The sequence below is a fragment of the Bufo gargarizans genome, chromosome 2 (assembly GCF_014858855.1).
Source record: "Bufo gargarizans isolate SCDJY-AF-19 chromosome 2, ASM1485885v1, whole genome shotgun sequence".
Lineage (NCBI taxonomy): Eukaryota > Metazoa > Chordata > Amphibia > Anura > Bufonidae > Bufo > Bufo gargarizans.
Genome location: NC_058081.1, coordinates 323,571,519 through 323,598,406, shown reverse-complemented (window position 1 = coordinate 323,598,406; position 26,888 = coordinate 323,571,519). Strand labels below are relative to the sequence as shown.

Here is a 26,888-nt window from a genome sequence, read left to right as displayed (position 1 = left end):
GTGACAGGTTCCCTTTAAAATTAAAATCTCAGTTTTTTCCTCCTTGAGGATGATTTTTAATATTAATCTTGACTTGCTTGTTTTTTTTGTTCTGCTGTTCGCCATCAGTTCCATACATAATGAATGGAGCAGCAGGGCGCATGCTTGACCTATCTCTCCATTAGGACAGGGGAACAGGGACCCCCCCCCATCCCCCCACCATGGTCAAATGCTTTTTCTATTGTGGTATTCCAAGAACCATAACCTTTTTATTTTTCTGTCAATGTAGACATTGAAGGCTTGTTTGTTTTGACGTAGGGCTGGGCGATTAATCAAATTGATTTGATTAATTCACCTTTTGAGGCATCTGACGATTCAGTTTTTTTTACAGAATTGTCTAATCGATTTTACCTGCCCCCTCTGCATCATTTACCTGGCCCACACCTCCGCCGCATCATTTACCTGGCCCGCACACCCGCCACATAATTTGCCTGGCCCGCGCACACCCACCACATAATTTGCCTGGCCCGCGCACACCCGCCACATAATTTGCCTGGCCTATGTGTAGTAACCACTGCAGTGCCGGTCTATGTATAGTAACCACTGCAGTGCCGGTCTATGTATAGTAACCACTGCAGTGCCGGTCTATGTATAGTAACCACTGCAGTGCCAGTCTATGTATAGTAACCACTGCAGTGCCGGTCTATACAGTCTTGGTATTTATTTATTTTTTCAGTTTAATTAAGAAAAATAAGAAAATTGAGATTCAAATCGAAAATTATCCATAAGGTTGTAAAAAAAAAATAGAATTTTTTGGCCAAATCGCGAAGCCCTTTTTGAGGGGGATACATATCACTTATTGATTAAAGGAGTTTTCCACTCTTGTGACAATGGACTTCGTTTCCAACTGTGTCCCCTGTTTTGTTTCTGGCATCAGTGGCTGCTGAAAACAGCTGATCCTAGGTGTGTCGGACCCCCACTGATCTGATATTGAAGACCTATCAGAAAGGATATCGAAGAGTGGAAAACCCCTATGTCTTTTATAACTTTTTGGCCAATAATGGAAAATAAAGCAATTGCTTGTTGCCATTTAATTTTAAGTCATTCACCATGTACTATAACTAGCATGTTACCTTTATCCTAGGGGTTATTACAATTATGACAATGCCAAATATGTATTGTTTTATTAGTCTTACACTTAGACCATTTTCTAGGCCTTAAACGGGCTTAGAAAATGGTAAATGAGAGGGACCTACCGCCCATCCCCTTCCCCGCCCATGTAAAGCCCACTTTTTTTAGACCTGGAGTGAACAGGGAAAACTCGCAGACTAAAAATCAGAATGTCTTTTGTATTTGTTAAGGGAAATATAAATTATTGATATTTTGTGTTAATCTCAATAATTCATATTCATAAATAGGCGTGAGTCGTCTATTGATAACTCTGCCTATTTATACTATAAAAGGAATACACTCTGATTGCTTTACTCTACACTGAAATAAAATCGACTTACTGCTACTACTATTACTACGGCGGTCACTAAAATCACTATACACTGTATTAAATAATTGAGAAAGGAGGAATATATATATCGTGGCTCACCCGTATCTGATGTATGATAATGGTGCTATATTTTATGGGTGGTTCACCAGTCCACACAGAGTGATGATTAAAATTAAGAAATGAATAAAATAAGCACTCACCACCTGGTATAATATTAATAGTTTATCTCTTCAATATTTAAAAAAAAAATTGTATTGGCAACATATAACATTAAAACATAATTGTGTGAATATTGGTGGATATAATTGATGAATATAGCTAATGATTTCTAGCTGATAGCTATGGTTAATAAATATCGCTGATCTCTTGATGTCTGGAATGTATAACCTGCCTCAGGTATACCTAATACATTAACACCATATGTACAGATAAAAGTATCAAAAATATCAAGAATATCAAAAAAATCAAAAATATATAGATCAAATAGTGTCCATAGTGTGGCAGAACATTCAAATAGTTCCAAAGATTTTCCAAAAGATTTTCCAAGAAATATATTAGTTCACAAGAACAAGTGGCAAAGTAAATGTGCTGAAACAAAGTGTCGAGTTATTCAATGTGATAAAAATCCTCGTGCGGTATGTATTGTCCAGACAAGTAAATTGAAGACTTAAAATCGATATTCGAATCTCCCAGTATTCATCAGTATTTCCAATATAGCATGGGAGTTAAATATTAGTATATGGGGTTAGGTGTTAGTGTATGGGGGTTGCGTCTGGGGCGTCCCCCTGATGCTCACCCTCTTACCTTCCCCTGCGTGATGTTCGATGCTTTTAGGTGGTCAGCTTCGGTGCGACTCGCTATGTATCGCCGTTGAATATGGAAGAGACGGTAATTGCTTTCGGCGTTGTTTGTTAGTCTCGTTAGCCTTCCTCTGACGTCATCAAACCTCGTCTGGTTTGCGTGTCATTCTCCCGGCACCTTTCGTATAAGCTCGCAATAGGTTTGAGCCCTCCTTCTGGTTGTAGATAAGTGTATGCGTCGATCCGTATAGGGAACGATTTGCTCAAAATACACTTTCTTTGGGTTCTCTCCTAGGTCTAGATGGGTAGTTGGTCCTCTCCAAATCAGGCCAGACGCGTTTCGAGGGTTAATCCTCTTCCTCAGTGGCTATAGTGTGGGATCCAACTACCTCCTCCTTATATAGTATGTGGCTCCCAACCACCCACCTAAAACCTGGCACGGATTTATATTCCACATATATCCATTTTAATACGGTTAAGTTTATATATAATATTCAAAATTATACAAACAGCATTATTTAATAAAACGTTTTTAACAAAAACTTGGTTTATGTGTTATGTAATCTATAATACTTGTCCCATTGTTTCTTTTCATTTCATTAGATCATCTCTCCACTTTTTGGTTGTTTCCCAATGTATTTTTGTTTTTATTTGTATTTTTATTCAACGGGGAAATAAGATGGTATCTTTCTATCAGGACATCCTAATCAGTGTTCTGTGTATCTATCTATTCTTATTGTTTTTCATTGACCTATTTATGGTGACGTCTTCTTTATCATGCAGATATCAATTTTGAAGGAAAACGCATGCCATTCCCCAAAAAAAGCGCACCTGCGTTTCCTGTGCGTTTTGGCTGTGTTTTTACCGGAAATCATCCAGAAATCATTCCTGAGGAATTTCACTTAGGTGGCACCCTCTCAATATGCTTCCCCATGGATTTGGATATCAGTGTTTATCAATATGTTTTTATTATTTTATTTTGATCTCCATTTGTATCGTTGAAGGCACATAGATTTTATCCTTTGTTGGTCCCATAATATTCCAACTCGTTATAATATATCCCATTTTGGAATGTTGTAGCCTAAGTGTTGTGTAAACATCTCCAACCTAGTGTAAAAGAAAATTTTGCATATATTAGGGATACAACACAAATTATAAAAATAGTGGAGGGACTCAAATATGAGACAGATTGGATATTGGGGACTCTTGATGTGAGTTCGCTGTATACGGTCATAGACCATGACCAAGGTATTAATGCACTAAAAACTCAACTAAAAATGCATAGTAGTTTCCCTGAAGACCAAGTGGAATTTATAGCAGAAGGGGTAAAATTTATCTTAACCCACAACTATTTTGCACATAATCTCGACTACTATCTCCAGATCAGAGGAACTGCCATGGGTACCAGGTTTGCGCCCAGCTATGCCAATTTATTTATGGCACAATGGGAGTGTGAGAAGATCCTGCCCATGCTGGGCGCGGACCTGGTACTCTGGCACAGGTTCATTGATGACATCCTGTTCATCTGGAGAGGTACGAGAGAAGATCTAAATATATTCTTGGAGGACATTAATACCAACATATATAATTTGAAATTCTCCGCGAATGTGAGCACAGAGAAGATTGAATTCTTAGATCTACAAATTAAAGTAAAGAATGATCAATTGGTTTGCAGTACATATCAGAAAGAAGTCTCTCGGAATAGTTATATCATCTTTTCAAGTTGCCATCTACCTAGGTGGCTGCTTGAAGTTCCCACGGGACAATTCAAGCGCATAAAAAGAAATTGCACAGAGGAGGAGGAGTTCGAGAGGGAATCTAGAATCATGAAAGAACAATTTCTAGAGAAAGAATATCCCACCAACATACTAGAAAAAGCACTAACAAAGGTAAAAAACATGCAAAGAGAGTCCTTTTTTGGGGAAAACACCACACGAAACAGGGAAGAAAAAAAGGAGGAAAATTTGAGAATAATTCTGCCCTTCAATAAACAACATAAGCAAGTTGAAGCAATTGTGAAGAAACACTGGCACCATCTATTGGGTGACAAACTTATAGGTCCCATGGTAAGTAAAGGTCCCTTGATAACCTATACAAGGGCCCAGAACTTATCTTTAAAAGTAGCCCCAACAGTCAAGCACAAATCAGACAATCGAATGATACACAATTGGTTAAAGTTGCAAGGCTTTTATAGGTGTGGAAGTTGTGGTATATGCAAACTGACATCATTCCCTAAAAAAACTATAGAAATCCAATCAAGGGTCAACTCCTTCAAATGGAAGATAAAAGACTTCCTTACTTGCAGTTCAAAGAACATCTTATATATAATTGAATGCCAGTGCAAAAAGCAATATGTGGGGAGAACGAAACGGTCCCTTAAGAAAAGATTGAGTGAACATATCACCAACATCAGAAATGGGTATGAGAAGCACTCCCTCTCACTGCATTACAAACAACATCATAACAAAAATCCTGGAGGTATGGTCTTCGCAGCCTTTGAGAAAGTGGATGTACACTGGAGAGGGGGAGACCATATCGCCAGGATGTCGAGACAAGAATCGAGACGGATCTTCGAATTCGAAACACTTCTTCCTCATGGCCTAAACTCTGATTTTGAGTTATTCGGATTTCTGTAGCTGGGGGGGTGCCTTCCTCTGATCGATCGTCCTGAGTTAGGCTGCTTACCAGCACCAGGACGCTCTCTCGGGGGGAGGCTCCCTTCCCTTACACAACACTTAGGCTACAACATTCCAAAATGGGATATATTATAACGAGTTGGAATATTATGGGACCAACAAAGGATAAAATCTATGTGCCTTCAACGATACAAATGGAGATCAAAATAAAATAAAATAATAAAAACATATTGATAAACACTGATATCCAAATCCATGGGGAAGCATATTGAGAGGGTGCCACCTAAGTGAAATTCCTCAGGAATGATTTCTGGATGATTTCCGGTAAAAACACAGCCAAAACGCACAGGAAACGCAGGTGCGCTTTTTTTGGGGAATGGCATGCGTTTTCCTTCAAAATTGATATCTGCATGATAAAGAAGACGTCACCATAAATAGGTCAATGAAAAACAATAAGAATAGATAGATACACAGAACACTGATTAGGATGTCCTGATAGAAAGATACCATCTTATTTCCCCGTTGAATAAAAATACAAATAAAAACAAAAATACATTGGGAAACAACCAAAAAGTGGAGAGATGATCTAATGAAATGAAAAGAAACAATGGGACAAGTATTATAGATTACATAACACATAAACCAAGTTTTTGTTAAAAACGTTTTATTAAATAATGCTGTTTGTATAATTTTGAATATTATATATAAACTTAACCGTATTAAAATGGATATATGTGGAATATAAATCCGTGCCAGGTTTTAGGTGGGTGGTTGGGAGCCACATACTATATAAGGAGGAGGTAGTTGGATCCCACACTATAGCCACTGAGGAAGAGGATTAACCCTCGAAACGCGTCTGGCCTGATTTGGAGAGGACCAACTACCCATCTAGACCTAGGAGAGAACCCAAAGAAAGTGTATTTTGAGCAAATCGTTCCCTATACGGATCGACGCATACACTTATCTACAACCAGAAGGAGGGCTCAAACCTATTGCGAGCTTATACGAAAGGTGCCGGGAGAATGACACGCAAACCAGACGAGGTTTGATGACGTCAGAGGAAGGCTAACGAGACTAACAAACAACGCCGAAAGCAATTACCGTCTCTTCCATATTCAACGGCGATACATAGCGAGTCGCACCGAAGCTGACCACCTAAAAGCATCGAACATCACGCAGGGGAAGGTAAGAGGGTGAGCATCAGGGGGACGCCCCAGATGCAACCCCCATACACTAACACCTAACCCCATATACTAATATTTAACTCCCATGCTATATTGGAAATACTGATGAATACTGGGAGATTCGAATATCGATTTTAAGTCTTCAATTTACTTGTCTGGACAATACATACCGCACGAGGATTTTTATCACATTGAATAACTCGACACTTTGTTTCAGCACATTTACTTTGCCACTTGTTCTTGTGAACTAATATATTTCTTGGAAAATCTTTTGGAAAATCTTTGGAACTATTTGAATGTTCTGCCACACTATGGACACTATTTGATCTATATATTTTTACATTTTTGATTTTTTTGATATTCTTGATATTTTTGATACTTTTATCTGTACATATGGTGTTAATGTATTAGGTATACCTGAGGCAGGTTATACATTCCAGACATCAAGAGATCAGCGATATTTATTAACCATAGCTATCAGCTAGAAATCATTAGCTATATTCATCAATTATATCCACCAATATTCACACAATTATGTTTTAATGTTATATGTTGCCAATACAATTTTTTTTTTTAAATATTGAAGAGATAAACTATTAATATTATACCAGGTGGTGAGTGCTTATTTTATTCATTTCTTAACTATACACTGTATGTTACAAATAAATATTTATTACACAAATACAATTACAGCCTATTGCGCTATATCTATATATATTTATATATCAATGGTTATAAATATACAAACATATAGACGCACACACCGCAATACAATAATATCACTACAATAAACACAATACAAACCTAACTACACTGCACAATTCAATTCCTAATTCCACCCCACACACTATCTATACATTACACTCACAGGCACATATATATACCATGCTGACACAAGTGTATATATAGACATGTGTGCAATTACAGCGGCATAAACACATATCTAAATATACATACTCACATCTACCTGGGGCATCACATACAGGGGACATGCATATGCCCCCATTTGCCATACAGGGCCAATATATACATGGTCATACAGGGAATATATATCCCTATTGGCCATATAACGGGGCCCAGATATATATATATATATATATATATATATATATATATATATATATATATATATACATATATACACATATCAATGAAGGGGCAGATACATAAATATATAGCTATATATAAGCTCGCATGATTTCCCTCTACAGTATCCAAAAATAAAAATCTGAATTATGCATCATTGAAAAGAGTTGACTCAAACTGATTAACTGCCCAGACCTAGTTAGTACCTCATCCTTAGAACGTATTACACTCCAAGTGCTAATTGTAGTCGTCGGTCTACATCAGCAGAAATATTTTCATGTTTCCTGATCATTAGATTCTTATCTGACAGAATAATGTGCCATATGTGGGGGTTAGGACGTGGGATAAAACAATCACTTCCATTCAGTTTCTTTTCCAGGAAATTAATAGAAGCTCAGGGAGTCATGCAAAGTCAGCCTCATATTTCTTGTGTTAGTCACATTATATTACAGAAGTTGTCTATTAGTTTATCAAGCCAAATTTCATTGGGACGGAAGCCAATATTATTTCAAAGAGAGTTGTCTATTAGATAACCGGGCACTCGCAGACGAATGCTGTCTGCATTAACTGCAGATTAGATAATTCTTGTTTCACAAGAGCATTTAATGGGTAGTTTGTAAAAGTGCAGTAAAGATATTTACCCCTTGAATCTGCAATATTCACTTTAACGGGGCCGCAAAAGATGCAGACAGCACACCGTATGTCCATTCCGCGGCTCTGCCCTTTTTACGGACAAGGATAGGACAGTTCCATAGAGGGCAGGACGTTCCGTTCTGCAAAATGCGGAACACACACAGCTGATATCGGTGTTTTGCGAACCCGCAATTTGCGTGCCGCAAAAACGGCAAAGGCCATGTGACAGCACTAAGCTCTATTGAACTGAATGGAGCTGATTTGTAATACCATACTGTGGGCAGGTGTGGCACTGTTTCTAGAAGAAAGCATTAGGTGTTGTTCACACGAAAACGGTTGTGCAATGGCTGTTCTTTTAATGTCCGTCACAGGGCCATTTTCAGAGCAATGACAGTCTGGGAATATTCACACCGTCAATACTAGCAGTGTTCACAGGCCAACAGTACCCATACAAGTCAAGTGGGCTGGCCATTTTTCAGAAAGGAAGCCGTGAAAAAAGGCCAAAAAAAGGCCATGATAAACTGACAGTTTAACCGTTTTTAATATTTACACAACAATGAAAAACGGCCTTTTTTTTAAAGGTCGTCACATGATTGTTTTAGGAACAGTGATAGTTTAGGGGGTTATTCACACAGCATTTTTTTTTTTGGAGCCTGTGAACAACAGCCATCAAAAGATTTAGTCTTTGTCCATTTTCACGGACTGACAGCCCCCCTACAATTAAAGGGGACTATTTTTAAAAGCCTTTTCTCAGAAAGGCATCAGTGAAACAAACAGCAGTTAGAAATCCGTTTTGCTGTTTTTAAAAGGGGTTGGCCAGTTTCCTATATTGATGACCTATCTTCAGTATAGGTCATCAATATCAGATTGTCGGGGGCCCAACTCTCGGCACCACCCACCGATCAGCTATTCTATGTGTACCTGCACGCCATCCACATAGCAACGGTGAACAGGTGTAATTGCAGCTCCTCCATCCTATTCACGTCAGTAGGAAGGAGCAGTTACACTACCCTCTTTAATATTTTCCTTACTCTGGACAACCCCTTTAATAGATGTGATTAGCATATACATTTTTTTTTAAGCAAAAAGCTTGTGCAGGTTATTATGATTTGTAATTATCATCATGTTTATATTTTGGTTATGGGTTTTTCTGAGCAATAAACAGATAATACTTATCTTTACCATTCAATTTTTTTGTACACAATTAACCTCAAATGACACAACTACAAAGCTTCCATTCCATTTACACTTAAAGGGACACTAACAGGAAAAAAAATAAAAAAAATTATCACATATTAACCTTTTTGCTGCCAGGGATGTGTGGAAATTTTGCAGTTCTGGTAGCCGAAACAATTTTTTCAGTTTTGACACGTACAAATAAGGCTACTTTCACACTAGCGTTCGGGCGGATCCGTTCTGAACGGATCCGCCCATAATAATGCAGACGGAGGCTCCGTTCAGAACGGATCCGTCTGCATTATATTAGCTAAAAAAAGCTAAGTGTGAAAATAGCCTGGGACGGATCCGTCCAGACTTTCAATGTAAAGTCAATGGGGGACGGATCCGCTTGAAGATTGAGCCACATTGTGGCATCTTCAAACGGATCCGTCCCCATTGACTTACATTGTAAGTCTGGACGGATCCGCACGCCTCCGCACGGCCAGGCGGACACCCGAACGCTGCAAGCAGCGTTCAGCTGTCCGCCTGTCCGTGCGGAGGCGAGCGGAGCGGAGGCTGAACGCCGCCAGACTGATGCAGTCTGAGCGGATCCGCCTCCATTCAGACTGCATCAGGGCTGGACGGCTGCGTTCGGGTCCGCTCGTGAGCTCCTTCAAACGGAGCTCACGAACGGAAACCCGAACGCTAGTGTGAAAGCAGCCTAAAACCTAAATTATGAAATATAAAAATCATACAACCACCCCCATATTTTCTGAAAGTAGACACCTGACACATTGTCAAAATGCCACTTAGCACTTTATACAAACAGACACCCTAATGCAATTTTGCATCAAAATGTAATTTTTCATAAAAACTGCATAAAAGTGGATATCAGTAAAAGCTGGGGTCCTAGGTTCAAATCCAACCAAGGACAACATCTGCATGGAGTTTGTATGTTCTCCCCGTGTTTGGGTAGGTTTCCTCCGGGTATTCCTGTTTCCTCCCACACTCCAAAAACATACTGATAGGGAACTTAGATTGTGAGCCCCATTGGGAACACCATGATATTAATGTCTGTAAAGCACTGCGAAATATGTTGGCGCTATTTAAGTGCATAAAATAAATAAAAGTAGAGCACAGTCAGAAAGTTATACAGACCTACCATAGTTTTCGCCCCATAAGACGCACTTATGTCCCTGCGTCTTATGGGGTGAATACTAATGAGTGCTTCCATTATGGAAGCGCTCATTAGTACCGGAGGACCGGGAAGTGGTGAAGGCTCTGTACTCACCACTTCCTGGTCCTCGGCTGTGCTGTGGCTGCGCACAGCGTGAGGGTGCTCTGTGCCAGTTCACAGCACAGCTGACAGCAGGAGGAAGAAGATCGTGGGCGGTAAGGAGCAGCGGCGTCCAGGAGCAGGAGAGGTAAGTGGTTTCTTTATTTTATCTGATCTGAGGCTGCAGGCTGAATACATGAGGCTGGGGGGCTGCAGGCTGAATACATGAGGCTGGGGGGCTGCAGGCTGCTTACAAGAGGCTGGGGGGCTGCAGGCTGCTTACATGAGGCTGGGGGGCTGCAGGCTGCTTACATGAGGCTGGGGGGCTGCAGGCTGCTTACATGAGGCTGGGGGGCTGCAGGCTGCTTACATGAGGCTGGGGGGCTGCAGGCTGCTTACATGAGGCTGGGGGGCTGCAGGCTGCTTACATGAGGCTGGGGGGCTACAGGCTGCATACATGAGGATGGGGGGCTAAAGGTTGCATACATGAGGCTGGGGGCTACAGGCTGCATACATGAGCCTGGGGGGCTGATATGAGGCATGGGGGTCTGATCTGAGGTCTGATTGAGGGTCTTATTAACATTGGGGGTCTGATTAGGGCTGTCAGCTGAGGTCTGATTAACATTGGGGGTCTGATTGGTGGTCTGATCTGAGGTCTAATGAAAAATATTTTTTTCCTATTGTCCTCCTCTAAAACCTAGGTGCGTCTTATAGGGTGGAAAATACAGTAACCTTCTAAAGATAAACATACGTGTGCAGAGCAGTGATGGCCAGTTCGCAGTGTTCGCCGACAAACACATGCGATCTGCCATCTTTATTCCCAAGTCCGGCGATGCAGAGGTAAGTCCTTAACTATGCCTGCTCCGCGAGCCGCTCTGAAACACATGCGGTCACCGGGAGCAGGCAGTTCCAAGAACAGCCCGATGATCATACCATTTAGGTCTATATTTATATGCACATACCTTCATAAAATCCCCAGAACTGAAAAGGCCAATAATCTGGTTTTAAGCTAGAAATTTTAAAAAGTTACACCCTATAAAATACAGGCATTACAGTCCTTGAAAAGTAATTGCATCCCCAAAAGCTGTATATTTCCTAAAAACAGACAATCTGATTGCAATTGCCTTAACAGACTGTTTAAAATCACATCCACCTTCACATAATTTTGTGACAAACCAGGAACATAATAAAATGTATCAGAACAAACCTCTGCACCTAAAACTCACATCCAAGCAGAGATTTGAACTTAAAAACATTGTGAACATAATATATTGAGGTGTACAGGGCTCATATACTACCCAAGTGTGTACATCAATAAGAGCTTTTGCTGTTAAAAACACTGAAAGAGGCCGTGTGATAGGTATATGTTCCCCATCCACAAATGCATTAAAAGTTTATGGAAAACAGCTGCCATATAACAAAAATCTACATTTTGTGAGTGGACAGCATATAGTGTATACAATTTAAGCCTAAAAATTAATACACACAACCACCTTCATATAACTTTACAGCAAACAAAAATCTAAATTTGCAACTAAAATGTATACTATAATCTAGCAGAGTCCTCATGATAAATAAAATATGGTCTTCAAAAACGTACCGTGCTCTCCAAAATGGACTGCTAGGCGGAGGCTTCCGGTGATGTCACCGGTCCTAATGGGCGGCTTTAGTGCTGTCCTAGCCTGTAAAACTGCTAGGGGAGAGCTAATGCCCGACCATCAGACATCCCATGATCAATTAAGATGTGTTCTTGCATGTGTGGCAATCCTTTAATAGAGGCAGACCACACTACGGCTATGGGCCATATGGTCTGGGACCACCCCCCCACCCCTCACCATTCTGCTAATTGTACTCCTTTTGCCACTCTCCAAGCTCACCTCACCCTTTTTTCTCCTATTGACATGTCCTTTTCTTGCCACAGTTTACTGATTAATGTGAAAAAATTGTAAAAAATTCTGGGGTTTTGTGAACATTGCAGCAAATGACCAGCATAAGCCATAGAATAGCGAAGACTTGTGGGTCACCTCTGCCTTACGCTAGGTTATTTTTCCGGGTTTCCAGACAGAAAATCTTTATTAAGCTACAGTAAGAGATTTTAGGGGCTGCTGGAGGTAAGGCAAATCCACCTGTACATAGAAACTTCTGAATGACAGGTTCACTGTGTATTAGCTGACAAATAGTGGAGTGAGTGTGCACACTATGCGTGCATCTGTGTGTGTGGGTGAATGCGGTGAGCATGTGGGTAACTGCTCATACCCTGTGTGATATTTGTAGTGATGTGTATACATGTGTGTGCTTGTATTCAGCAAGCTTGTCTATATGCAGAGCGGACAGAGGGGCTTGAGGGCGCCCACATGGAAGAGATACAGACACTGTTCTGGGACACTATATGTCAGTAATATTTGGTCAGTCTATTACAGTATTCTTTGGGTACTGGGTTCTAATACATAGGGTAATCTCTGCTATACATATTCTAACTCAACATTTTACCAGGGGGTTGAGGCTTATTAGAGGAGTTATCTTATGTATAATGTAAACAATCAGACATCATACAGTACATGACAACCTCTTTCTAACAAAGCTAGAACCAGCCCTGGACCTTACATGGGTCCATTTATTGCTCCATTTGCTGTGCTGGATAGGAAGCTCGAGGGGGGAGGGTGTCCTTTCGCACGGGACGTGCCCTTTTTCTGCAGCTAGTGGCAGTTGAAGGATGGAACCGAGCATATTCATACACCTCAGTCAGGTGGACAGAGAAATTAGAAAAAGAACAAACAGCAGGTGGCGCTATACAGATAGATTTCATTGAACAATTTAGTGGCTATGCTAAATCTTTAATTACCTGAAAATACAAAAGTATTCAGATGCAGAAAAATGTACACTATTTTTCATGTTTTATCTACCGTATTTGCTATAGGAAAGTGTTGTTCTTGTTATGCCTCTTTTAGGAGGGATAGCAAGGATCTCCAGATGAAATTATTCAGCTGGCCAGCAGCAACATTTAACGTTTTTCTTTTCCTGGTGTTACACAGTTCTTTGCGAAGGAAGATAGAAAAATTTCCTCAGTGAACACACAATATGGTATTTGGGTAATTAAAATAAAAAAATTCAATTATTATGCTAACATTTCTATGTGCAGATAGGAGCTACCAGTGCTCCACAAATAGCAGCAAATCTGTGTATGTCTGACATGGCGTCCGAATGTCCAGGAATTTGTGTTTTCCTGCAGTCTACACAGTGTACAAAAGCTGAGAACGTTTGGTCTCTCCATAATCCTCTGATACCTTATCAAAATGGATAAATGAACATTTCCCTGAACGTTACAGTCTAACATTCCTTCGGTATCATTTCTTCCGGGGAGTACATTAGCACGTTTATTTAAGCGATTGCACGTTACTGCTCATGTGAAGAACCTGAATGTAACTAAATGGCTCCTCCAGCACTTTTTTCACTTCTCTACATGGTTGCAGTTGACACCTGGAAAGGTTTTGATCACTTTGCATCTTAAATTTAAGACACATGCATTAAAGTCATTAGGGATCTGGCGGTGATCTGTAGAATACGGCAATGTGCTGTGAACATGGCCTTACAATTTTTTTGCCTTTTTATTTATCGTATCGTTTTACTCAGCTGGATCAGCCCTAGCAGGCTTTATGCCTGGTTTAATAGGGTTGATCCTGCTGACAGAGCTGCTTTAAAGGCTATGTACACCTTTTGGAGGCAATCTTTCTATTGCATTGTACTTATTTTGAGCTAAAAAATAGTTTGTTTTAGTTGGTCTTTATTAAAAAATATTTTTTTGTATACACAGCTGAGTTGCCCTACTAGCTGCCTGTGGATTTTCTGTCTTTTCCATCAGACCAGGAGCAGATGGACTCCTTATCTCAGCGCTCTGACATTATAAGCACTCATTAAAGCTCAATCCTTATCTTACTGATAAGAATGTGGCTTAAAGGGAACCTGTCACCTCAAGAACGCATATAAAACCGCCAGCATTACCTCATAGTAGCCCCCAGTCTGTTGATAATCATATGTTTGATCTGGTAGTCTGATGCTCCATAGATTCCGAAAACAATGTTTTAAGCGCCATCACCGCTATCTTGCCAGTCAGCTTGAAGTCAAGGGGGCAGCGGCTTCCTTGCTTCAAGTCAAGGTAAGTACGCCCCCTAATCGTCCCCTCTTTTGTTAGATTGACAGCTTGCAGTGTGGACGGGATCACACAATTCTCACGCATGTGCAGTGCGCCGCTGAAACCCGGCTAACATGCGGCAGCCAGAGACAGGATCTTGATTAACCAAAGAGCGCACTACGCATGCGCGAGACTTATGCGATCCTGGCTGCACTGCAGTCTGTCAATCTAAAAGAGGGGACAATTAGGGGGCGTGCTTACCTTGACTTGAAGCAAGGAAGCCGCTGCCCCCTTGACTTCAAGCTGACTGGCAAAATAGCGCTGATGGCGCTTAAAATATAGTTTTTTTAATCTATGGAGCATCAGACTACCAGATCAAACATATGATTATTAACAGACTGGGGGCTACTATGAGGTAATGCTGGCGGTTTTATATGCGTTCTTGAGGTGACGGGTTCCCTTTTAAATAGGTGTTGATGACCTCTCAGTAGTTTAGAGATAAGGGTTATTAGATGACCGCACCAAGTGAAAGTACCAGTCACACAGATAGAAAAACAGTTAACCCTTTGTGACAGAACAGCACACTATTTTTAATAAAGGCCAATTGAATATGATTTTTACCCCAAAATGAGAAAAATGCAACCGTAAACAAAAATTGCCCCCAAAGGTGTACATAGCCTTTAAGACCAAGAATTTTCTATATTTGTGCATAAATTTGACCTAACATTACATCAGATTTTCACACAAGTCTTAACAGAATATAAAAATAACCAATTTACACTAATGAGCCTATTTACACTAATGCCATTATGTTGGTGTGTTCCCACCCATAAACTGCTCGCCTCAGGTCCTTCTACAACAATTTTATTGGATTAAGGTCAGGATTTTGACTTGACCATTCCAAAACTTTAACTTTATTCCTCTTTAACCATTCTTTGGTAGAATGACTTGTGTGCTTAAAGTCGTGTTGAGATTCAGCTCATAAACAATTGTCCTGACATTTTTGTTATTTTTGTTTAATATTTGCTGGTATAATTCAGAATTCATTGTTCCATCAATGATGGCAAGCCCTCCTGGCCACAAAATAGGCTCAAACCATGATACTACCACCACCGTGTTTCAGAGATGGGATGAGGTTTTTATGCTGGAATGCGTGATCCTTGTTGGTCGACCACTCAGAGAAGGGTAATAATGGTCTTGAATTTCCTTCATTTGATTACAATCTTACTGAGGATTAGTGGAGTCCAATATAGATAGTTTTGTAACCTTAAGGCCTCTTGTACACGAACGCTGTGTGCCCGTGGCCGTATTGCGGGTCCGCAATACATGGGCATCGTCCCGTGGGCACGCCGCATCACAGATGCGGACCCATTCACTTGAATGTATCCGCAATCACAGAGATGTGGAACGGAAGCACGGATGGTAAACCCCACGGAAGCACTATGAAGTTCTTTGGTGGTGTTTCTGTCCGTGCCTCCCAACCACAAAAAAATAGAACTTGGTTAAATAGTTAAAATGGTTGAAAAAAGACATAAGTCCATCAAGTACAACCAATAGATAGGTGGGGACGCGAATCCCAGAAGGAAGTGAGACTCCGATTTCTACACGTTTTCGTAAGCATTAATGTTGTTTACTTTTAAGGATTTCTATTCCACAACGTTGACGCTTCCGGAGACTAAACTTTTTCCTCTCCAATCGGAGGCAGTGCCCCCTTGTCTTTTGAGAACATTTTACATGGAACAGTTTTTCACCATAAATTTTGTAAGGCCCATTTATATATTTGTATAAGTTAATCATGTCCCCCCTTAGATGTCTCGTCAAGACTAAATAAATTCAATTCTTTTAATCTTTCTTCATAACTAAGACCCTCCATGCCCCTTATCAGTTTAGTCGCTCTCCTCTGTACTCTTTCCGGCTGCAGAGCATCCTTTCTATGGACTGGTGCCCAGAACTGAACTGCAGGGACCCCCAAATCCTTCTCTATAAGTGACTCCCCCAGTGTTATATCCACTAGGACATATGAAGCACGGAGATTATTACTACCAAGATGCATAACTTTATATTTATCCACATTGAACCTCATTTGCCAAGTTGATGCCCAATCACTCAGAGTGTTCAAGTCAGCTTGTAGTTTATGGACATCTTCCATAGACTGTACAGTACTACATAGCCTAGTGTCATCTGCAAAAATAGAAATGGTGCTATTCATCTCATCCTCGATATCATTAGGAAATAAATTAAATAATAGGGTATCCAGCACTGAACCTTGGGGTACACCACTTATAACCCGGGACCATTCTAAATAGGAATCATTACCACAACTCTCTGGACACGGTCCTTCAGCCAATATTCAATCCAATTACAAACTATACTTTCCAAGCCTAGAGACCTTACTTTACCTAATAAACATCTATGAGGGACAGTATCAAAAGCCTTTGCAAAATCCAGAAACACTACACCCACAGCTGCCCCTCTGTCCAGGCTACTACTCACCTATTGACAGTCACATACTCCTGTATATAGTCCCTTAAGAGTCCTTCAAACAGTTTTCCCACAACAGAAGTTAAACTATAATTTCCTGTGAAGGACCTTGATCCTTTTTAGAATATGGGCACCAATCACTTGGCACTGTACCAGTAAAGAGAATCTTATCAACAGGGGCACAGCAATGACTGAACTGAGCTCTTTAAGCACTCTTGGGTGTAATCCATCTGGACCCGGAGCCTTGTTCACATTTACCCTATTTAACTTATCTTGGTCCATATCTACAGTTAGCCAAGTGAGTCTATTACTGGATGTACTAACAGCCCCAGCACCACAGATATCAGCTCCTTTCTCTTCTTTTGTATATACAGAGCTAAAAGAAAACATTTAGTAACTCTGCATTTTCCTTATCTTCAGTGACTACGCCCCCTTTCCATTAGACCTCATGCACACGACCGTTGTTCTGGTCCGCATCCGAGCCGCAGTTTTTGCGGCTCGGGTGCGGACCCATTTACTTCAATAGGGCCGCAAAAGATGCGGACAGCACTCCGTGTGCTGTCTGCATCCGTTGCTCCGTTCCGTGGCCCCGCAAAAAAATATAACCTGTCCTATTCTTGTCCGTTTTGCGGACAACAATAGGCATTTCTACAATGGGCCGCCTGTTCCGTTCCCTAAAAATTGCAGAAGGCACAAGGGCGGCTTCCGTGTTTTGCGGATCCGTAATTTTGCGGACCGCAAAAAATGGAACGGTTGTGTGCATGAGGCCTTATTTAGTGGACCTACCTGCTCAGACCTAGTTTTTTTTTTAGCATTTATATAGATAAAGAATTTTGGGGATTTGTTTTGCTCTCTTTTGCTACCTGCTGTTCGTTTTGTATTTTTGCTAATTTTGTCTCATTTTTACAGATTTTATTAAGTCCTTTGTAATCTTCAAACGCTACAGCTGACCCCTCAGATTAGTCGTTTTTAAACGCCCTTTTTTTTGTCTTTTATTGCCCTTTTTACAGTAGCTGTAAGCCATAGGGGGTTTAATTTTAGCCGTTTATACTTGTTACCTAAAGGAATACATTTATTAGCGCAATTACTTATTGTGGATTTAACGCTCTCCTATTTATCGTCAGTATTATTATGTGACAGTAGCTGCTCCCAGTCTATGCCCTGAAATGCTGCCCTCAACCCAGGGAAATTAGCCTTTTTGAAATGTAGTGTTTTTTTCTCTGTCTGACAGAGTTTGCTTCTTATAGTTTAGGGGGAATTAGGGTTTCTTGAACAGTAACGTTTCCAACAAGCTCTGCATCATTAGAAATTACCAGATCCAACAGAGCATTGCCCCTAGTGGGAGCTTGTTCAAACTGGCGCATAAAGTGGTCCTGCGGTAAGTTGAGGAATTTTCTCCCCTTTGCGGTTGAGGCAGAATCATGACCCTAGTCAATGTCTGGGAAGTTAAAATCTCCCATTATGACCAGTGTACCAGTCTGTGCAGCCTGCTCTATTTGGTTAAACAGTTGCGTTTCTATCTGTTCTGTGATGTTAGGGGGTCTATAGATTACACCAAGTATTATTTTTTTCAGTGTTTTTATCCCTTTGAACACTCATAAGGTTTCCACATCCTCACCCACAAACTTGTTCTATTTTTTTGCTGTGCGCAACGGATGCGCAACGTTCGTGTGCAAGAGGCCTTACAGTCTGATCATCAACAGCTCTTCCTCTGAGGTCCTCAGAAATATCCATTGTTCATGGCATAATACACTTCCACAAGCATGTTGTGAAGATCAGACTTTGATAGATCCCTGTTCTTTAAATAAAACAGATCGCCCACTCACACCTGATTGTCACACAATCTGACTTTAATTTCACCTTAAAATGATCTGTAAATCCTAAAAGTTTACATACTTTTCCCACTCCCAAACATGTGAAATTGGATCATTTCCTTCAATAAATAAATAACCACGTCTAATATTTTTGAATCATTTGTTTGATTTATTTTTATCTACATTTAGGACTTTTATGAACATCTGATGTAGTTATCATAAAGGCTTAATAAACTTCTAAGCACCACTGTACGTTGTAATGCAGTGTAAAGAGTATGGAGTGGGCTCACACGCTGAGCCTCCTCCATATGCAGTGAGTGCTAAGGCCTCTTTCACACTTGAGTTGTCCGGATCCGACGTGTACTCCACTTGCCGGAATTACACGCCGGATCCGGAAAAACGCAAGTGAACTGAAAGCATTTGAAGACGGATCCGTCTTCAAAATGCTTTCAGTGTTACTATGGCAGCCAGGACGCTATTAAAGTCCTGGTTGCCATAGTAGTAGTGGAGAGCGGTATACTTACAGTCCGTGCGGCTCCCGGGGCGCTCCAGAATGACGTCAGAGAGCCCCATGCGCATGGATGACGTGCCATGCGATCACGTGATCCATGCGCTTGGGGCGCCATGACGTCACTCTGGAGCGCCCCGGGAGCCGCACGGATGGTAAGTATGCTGCTCCACCACTACACTTTACCATGGCTGCCAGGACTTTAGCGTCCCGGCAGCCATGGTAACCATTCAGAAAAAGCTAAACGTCGGATCCGGCAATGCGCCGAAACGACGTTTAGCTTAAGGCCGGATCCGGATCAATGCCTTTCAATGGGCATTAATTCCGGATCCGGCCTTGCGGCAAGTGTTCAGGATTTTTGGCCAGAGCAAAAAGCGCAGCATGCTGCGGTATTTTCTCCGGCCAAAAAACGTTCCGGTCCGGAACTGAAGACATCCTGATGCATCCTGAACGGATTTCTCTCCATTCAGAATGCATTAGGATAAAACTGATCAGGATTCTTTCGGCATAGAGCCCCGACGACGGAACTCTATGCCGGAAGAAAAGAACGCAAGTGTGAAAGAGCCCTAACTGTGTAATACAGCAGGCACCAGGCCGCAATGACTGTTAACAGGCGATGACTCCGATTCCAGTGATTTAACCCCTCGGATTCCCAGATCAATAGAGATCACAGCATCTGTGGGGTTAGGCAGAGGAAGGGGGACTCCTTCTGTCTAACAATTGGTTGTCATGACAGCCTGGGGCAATATCAGAATCCAGTAGACTGCAATAGTATTCTATTGTAGTCTATGGGACAAGCAATGAGAAGACTGCATGTTCAAGTCCACCGAGGACTCAAAATTACATTGAAAAAAGTGTAAAGTAGACAAAAATAATAAAAATTCTAATACCCTCCTGTCCCAATTTTACATATAAAAAAAAATTCATAACCGGAATTGCTCATGTCTGAAAATGCCCGAAGTATTAAAATATAAAAGTATTTTTTTTGTCGCCTTGTCCCTTCAAATAATTCAATAAAAAAATATGAAAAAGTTGTATGTACACCAAAATAGTACCAAAAAACTACAGTTCGCACCCCAAAAAAACAAGCCCTCATGTGGCTCTGCAGAGAGAAATATATCAGAATATGGTGTTGCAAAGAAAAAATGTTTTTTTTCAAAGGTTTTTATTTTTGTTAAAGTTGAAAAATGCCTTTAAGGTCCTTGTACACATGAATTACCTGTAAAAGGGAAAAAAAACTGAGTAAGGGCTCATGTACACGAACGTATTTTCTTTCCGCTTCCTTTGTGTTCCACTACCGTATGCGGAACCATTAACTTCAATGGGTCAGCAAAAACAACGGAAGGTGCATTCCGTTTCCGTTCCGCAAAAAAGGAGTGCATGTCCTATTATTGTCCACAAATCACGGTCTGGAGCCCCATTCAAGTCAATAGGTCCGCAAAAAATACGGACCGCACACGGAACACATCCGTATGTCATCTGTATTTTGCGGATCCATACTGTAGAAATGCTATGCCCAGCCCATATTGCTCATGTGTTTGGTGATTAATAAGTTACTGTTTCCATTTCAGATCCGCAAAAAACGGATCGCATACGGAAGCCATACGGATATGTTTTGTGGAATAATAGAATAACGGAATGGAAGAGGACTTAAATCAGAGAAAAAAAACCTCAAAAACGGAACAATGGATCCGTTAAAAACAGGCCGCAAACAACAACAGTCGTGTGCATGAGCCCTAAGGGCAAGCATTTTTTTTGTGGCCACACCTTTTCTTCATGTTTTTCCCCCCTATAGATAAACTGAAAAAACTCAGGTGCTAAATTTTTAAAGATAAGCAAGAAAGACAAAAAATGCCAGGAATAGACTTGTGTGACCTGTGTTTCATATTTCCCCCAAAATGCAGCAAAAAAAAAAAAGGTACAGAAATAATGTACAAAAGTGCAGAAAAACACCACTAGAAAACTACATGTGAAAGCACCTGAAATGTAAAAACTGCTACCCATCCTGCATTCTAAACAGAATTTTTGAGATTTTTGTCGTTTAATAATGTAATCTTCCATTATAGGCCTGTGTGCTGTTGTGGGACTGGTCATTTGTAGTGTTCAAGCCCCAAATTTTTTATTTTTATTTTTTTTACAATGTATCCGAGAACATGGAATGTCGTGGGAACTACAGAAAACTCATCATGACGCATTGAATTTTGTGAACAGAATAGTAATTAGGGTCTCAGGGTGATGTAGAAAATGATAGTGTTTACAGATTACGTACATAATATGAAATTATATGAGCACCTTTTCGCTCCCAGCAGCAATACAAGCTTGAACAAAGGCTTTAACACTTTGGGGGAGGTTTATTAAACTTTTACGCCAGTTTTCTGGCATAGAAAAGTTGCAAATGTTTATGCCAAAATTTGTCAGTCTTACCTTCTTTACAAAACTCTTACAGGATCTCCACTGCCGAACACCACAAAACTGGTGCACATTACACCTCAACTATACTGTAGCTACTGGTGGGAGCAGCTTTCCGTTCTGGCACATGGTTGGCCAGGAATGTGCCACAGTTATTAAGAGGTGTGTGTGTGTATGTCTAAGGGTCCATTCACACATCCGTGTGTGTTTTGCGGATCCACAAAACACTGGCATTGTGCGTCCTGCATTTTGCCGACCGCAATTGCGGACAAGAATAGGAAATGTTCTATTTTTTCGGGATTGGAATTGCTGACCCTGAAGTGCGGGTCCGGGCAACACATCGTCTGGCCCATAAAATTGAATGGGTCCGCAATTCCGTCCCACAAAATGTGGAACAGAATTGCGGACGTGTGAATGGACCCTTATTCTGTGCTGCAGTGATTTGAGATACCGCACAATTATTAAGACTGGCATGCACGACAGCGGTCTTGTCTCACGTCAAACATTGGTGGCATATCACTAGTATTACCAGAACGGTAACCCTGAAGTCAACAGAGGGCAGACACACATGCGTAGCCACCTTCCATTCACTTGTATGGAAGTTATGAAAGTAGCCGAACACTGGCTCTGCTATTTACGGCAGTCCAGTTGAGGTAAATGGAGTGGTGGTCACGCTGTGTGCTCACGATTCTTTTCTATGAGGCTACGGAAAATAGCCGAGTGCTCTCGCTTAGCTATTTTCTGAACACCCCTAGAAATAGGTGTACTCTCCTTACACTTTCAGGGGCCCATTCTGGAGACAGACATTTGTGGCATATCCTAGTGATATGCCACCAATGTCTTGAGATGATGAAACCCCTTTGTTAAAGGGAAAGTCACAGAAGCATAGCAGCATACAAGCTAATACCTCATCTATTGTGCAACCAGAGGGTCTTATATTTTTTATCAAAAAGTATCTGCGCCCAGCCACCAGCAGCAAGATGACCTTGATACAGATGAGTACCCAACACTAAACGTATTTTTATGCCATTCGTGGCATCTACCTTCAAGGAGAGCCAAGCCCATAAAAAACTGACTGCTACCGTTATTACCTCTCGAGGTGAGCGAGCAATGACCTGTGTGCCAGCAAACCTTCCATGAGCAGGAGGCGCATGGTCAGCTATTAAAGGGAACCTGTCACCTGGATTTTGTGTATAGAGCTGAGGCCATGGGTTGCTAGATGGCCGCTAGCACATCCGCAATACCCAGTCCCCATAGCCTGACATGAGTCCTGTACGTGAGATGAGTCAGGGACAGGACTCATCTCAGGTTAATTTGCATATGTATCAAATCTGTTTTTTTTACACAATAAAAGCACACAGAGCTATGGGGACTGGGTATTGCGGATGTGCTAGCGGCCATCTAGCAACCCATGGCCTCAGCTCTATACACAAAATCCTGGTGACGGGTTCCCTTTAAAGAAGGCTGTGAAGGTGATGGGTTAATGACCTCATTCAACATGGAGGTCGCTGGCACAGCCCATGGAATGCACACCATAGGTGTGAAAGTAGCCTTAGCATGTGTCCAAACATTTGACTTTGCCTCTTACTGTACGTAATGTAGGTTTTCCAGGGATCAGACCACAACTGATCACTCATTGATAGGATAGGTGTTTAATATGTGGTCTTGGAAAACCCAATTCATTCTTGATACTAACTAAGCCGGTTAGTTTCTGTGCAACTGCTGGTGACGTGTCGAAGCACGTTTTTATCATGCTTAGTGCTGTGGCAGGCTTGTTTACTTACTAAGAGCAACTGAGAAAAAGGCAAGCAAGAAGTCATAAATCTTAATTATGTACAAGAGAATGGAGGGAGGTGTGGACTTCCTCCAGGCAATATATTTTATTTTACCATCAAAATAAAGAATTCCAATGTATAACTTTTTTTTTCATATTGTGAAATTCTATTAAAATATATTGAAGGCGAAGTGCAATGGTGACTACTCTCTACTCACTCCTACTCAATATGCTTTAACCGATTGCCCCTAAAGGGGTTCTCCATCAGTGAGTTAAAATGACTGCCAGCAGCCTGTCCCAGAATGTGAGCCGGGCTGGTTTCCACCACTTGCAGAGCTGCGTGGGGGAGCACTTGCTGGCAGTTACATATACTAAATATTGGTGAGTTTTCCTGTCGGGCTGCTCATATGCATGATTTCATTACTACCATCTGTTGAACCATGTAGGGTACATATACACTACGTGCAGAATTATTAGGCAAATGAGTATTTTGACCACATCATCCTCTTTATGCATGTTGTCTTACTCCAAGCTGTATAGGCTCGAAAGCCTACTACCAATTAAGCATATTAGGTGATGTGCATCTCTGTAATGAGAAGGGGTGTGGTCTAATGACATCAACACCCTATATCAGGTGTGCATAATTATTAGGAAACTTCCTTTCCTTTGGCAAAATGGGTCAAAAGAAGGACTTGACAGGCTCAGAAAAGTCAAAAATAGTGAGATATCTTGCAGAGGGATGCAGCACTCTTAAAATTGCAAAGCTTCTGAAGCGTGATCATCGAACAATCAAGCGTTTCATTCAAAATAGTCAACAGGGTCGCAAGAAGCGTGTGGAAAAACCAAGGCGCAAAATAACTGCCCATGAACTGAGAAAAGTCAAGCGTGCAGCTGCCAAGATGCCACTTGCCACCAGTTTGGCCATATTTCAGAGCTGCAACATCACTGGAGTGCCCAAAAGCACAAGGTGTGCAATACTCAGAGACATGGCCAAGGTAAGAAAGGCTGAAAGACGACCACCACTGAACAAGACACACAAGCTGAAACGTCAAGACTGGGCCAAGAAATATCTCAAGACTGATTTTTCTAAGGTTTTATGGACTGATGAAATGAGAGTGAGTCTTGATGGGCCAGATGGCTGGATTGGTAAAGGGCAGAGAGCTCCAGTCCGACTCAGATGCCAGCAAGGTGGAGGTGGAGTACTGGTTTGGGCTGGTATCATCAAAGATGAGCTTGTGGGGCCTTTTTGGGTTGAGGATGGAGTCAAGCTCAACCCCCAGTCCTACTGCCAGTTTCTGGAAGACACCTTCTTCAAGCAGTGGTACAGGAAGAAGTCTGCAAGGTAAGAAAAACATGATTTTCATGCAGGACAATGCTCCATCACACGCGTCCAAGTACTCCACAACGTGGCTGGCAAGAAAGGGTATAAAAGAAGAAAATCTAATGACATGGCCTCCTTGTTCACCTGATCTGAACCCCATTGAGAACCTGTGGTCCATCATCAAATGTGAGATTTACAAGGAGGGAAAACAGTACACCTCTCTGAACAGTGTCTGGGAGGCTCTGGTTGCTGCTGCACGCAATGTTGATGGTGAACAGATCAAAACACTGACAGAATCCATGGATGGCAGGCTTTTGAGTGTCCTTGCAAAGAAAGGTGGCTATATTGGTCACTGATTTGTTTTTGTTTTGTTTTTGAATGTCAGAAATGTATATTTGTGAATGTTGAGATGTTATATTGGTTTCACTGGTAAAAATAAATAATTGAAATGGGTATATATTTGTTTTTTGTTAAGTTGCCTAATAATTATGTACAGTAATAGTCACCTGCACACACAGATATCCCCCTAAAATAGCTAAAACTAAAAACTACTTCCAAAAATATTCAGCTTTGATATTAATGAGTTTTTTGGGTTCATTGAGAACATGGTTGTTGTTCAATAATAAAATTAATCCTCAAAAATACAACTTGCCTAATAATTCTGCACTCCCTGTAGTGTATTAAATAATTTTTATTTTATTTTTAGATGAAAGATAAAACCTGCAATTTTAACATTATTTTGTTCAATTTATTTTTAAACATAACATTACTTTATTCTGTGGGTCACTATGTTTATGATGATGGAAAATGTATTATATTTTTTATATATATATAGATATATAGATATATATATAGATATAGATATATATATATATATATATATATATATATAATTTTTTTTATTTTATTTTTTATTTTATTTTTTTTCTCTCCTATCCTGCAGGTTGTCACCTTCTCTAATACTCCCCTCTCCTCTTCAGGCTGGCTGAGATAACAGCCAGCTAATGGGGGCAGGGCTGCTTTAACTCTTCATATCTCTGGCTGGGTTGCTGCTAGAGATATGGGGCTGGTCTTGTTTGAAAGCTGAAACCTGCTTTTACTTTCAGCTATCACTCCTGACCCAAATTCTAACAGTGATATCTTCCAATGTAGAGGGGATAATGCTGTTATTCCTTGCTTTCAAACAATACTAGGCCCATATCTCTAGCTGCTATCAAACCCAAAATTGGGCGTTAAAAGGAATCTGTCAACAATGACCCCCCTCTCAAACTGTTTGCATAGACACATAGCTGTGGTTTGCCTGGTTAAAACTTTTGTTGATCTGAGGCGGAAACAAAGTCCCGTCGACAGGACTTTTGTTTCCGTCCTGCATAACGGAAACCAGATGGATCTGTTATGCTTGCCCATAGACGTCTATTATGACTGATCAAAACTGAATTTTTCTTAACCCCTTCCTGACATATGATGTAATAGTATGTCATGGCGGCAAGTGACTTGCCGCATTTTGACATACTATTACGTCATGTGATCGGGCGGACACTGGGGCAGTGCACGCCCTATCACTGCAGGGGCCTTGCAGTCCCTGATAGCTGGGCCCCTGCTGTATCCACCGGCATTACTGTAAAAGCCGATGCGGGCAGATTAACCCTTTCTATGCCGTGGTCAGCGCTGACCGCGACATAGAAGGGATTTGCAGCAGGTTAGGGAGCCCATCGGGTCCCCACGCTGCTGTGGTGGGGACCTGATGCCATGTAGAAGCTGCCCAATGCCTTGCATGGCATCGGGAACTGCCTTCTATGGGGGCCTAGGAGATCCAGCCCCAGGATGGATATCCTAGGCAACCTGTTAGTGTATTACTCTGTGTAATACACTAACAGGCAATGCATTACAATACAGATGTATTGTAATGCATTGCAGAGGGGATTAGACCCTCAAAATTTGAAGTCCTAAGGTGGGACAGGAATAAAGTTTTTAAAAAAAAGCAAAATAAAGTGTTTTTAATAAAAAATATAAAGTTTCAAGTAAAATAAGAAAAAACGCCCCTTTCCCTGATTTTATAATAAAAAATAGAAAAAAAGGAAAAAACACACATATTAGGTATCACAGCATCCCTAACAACTGGCTCTATAAATAGATCACATGATCCACCCTGTCTGATAAATACCATAAAAATAAATGGTGGCATTTTTGTCACCTTAC

General features: G+C 41.0%; 1 protein-coding gene across 1 annotated transcript in view; it reads left to right on the top strand.

Moving 5' to 3' along the window:
* NTN4 (netrin 4) overlaps positions 1-26,888 on the top strand; it is a 160,259-nt gene that overhangs the window by 36,991 nt on the left and 96,380 nt on the right. The gene's annotated exons all lie outside the window — the stretch shown is intronic.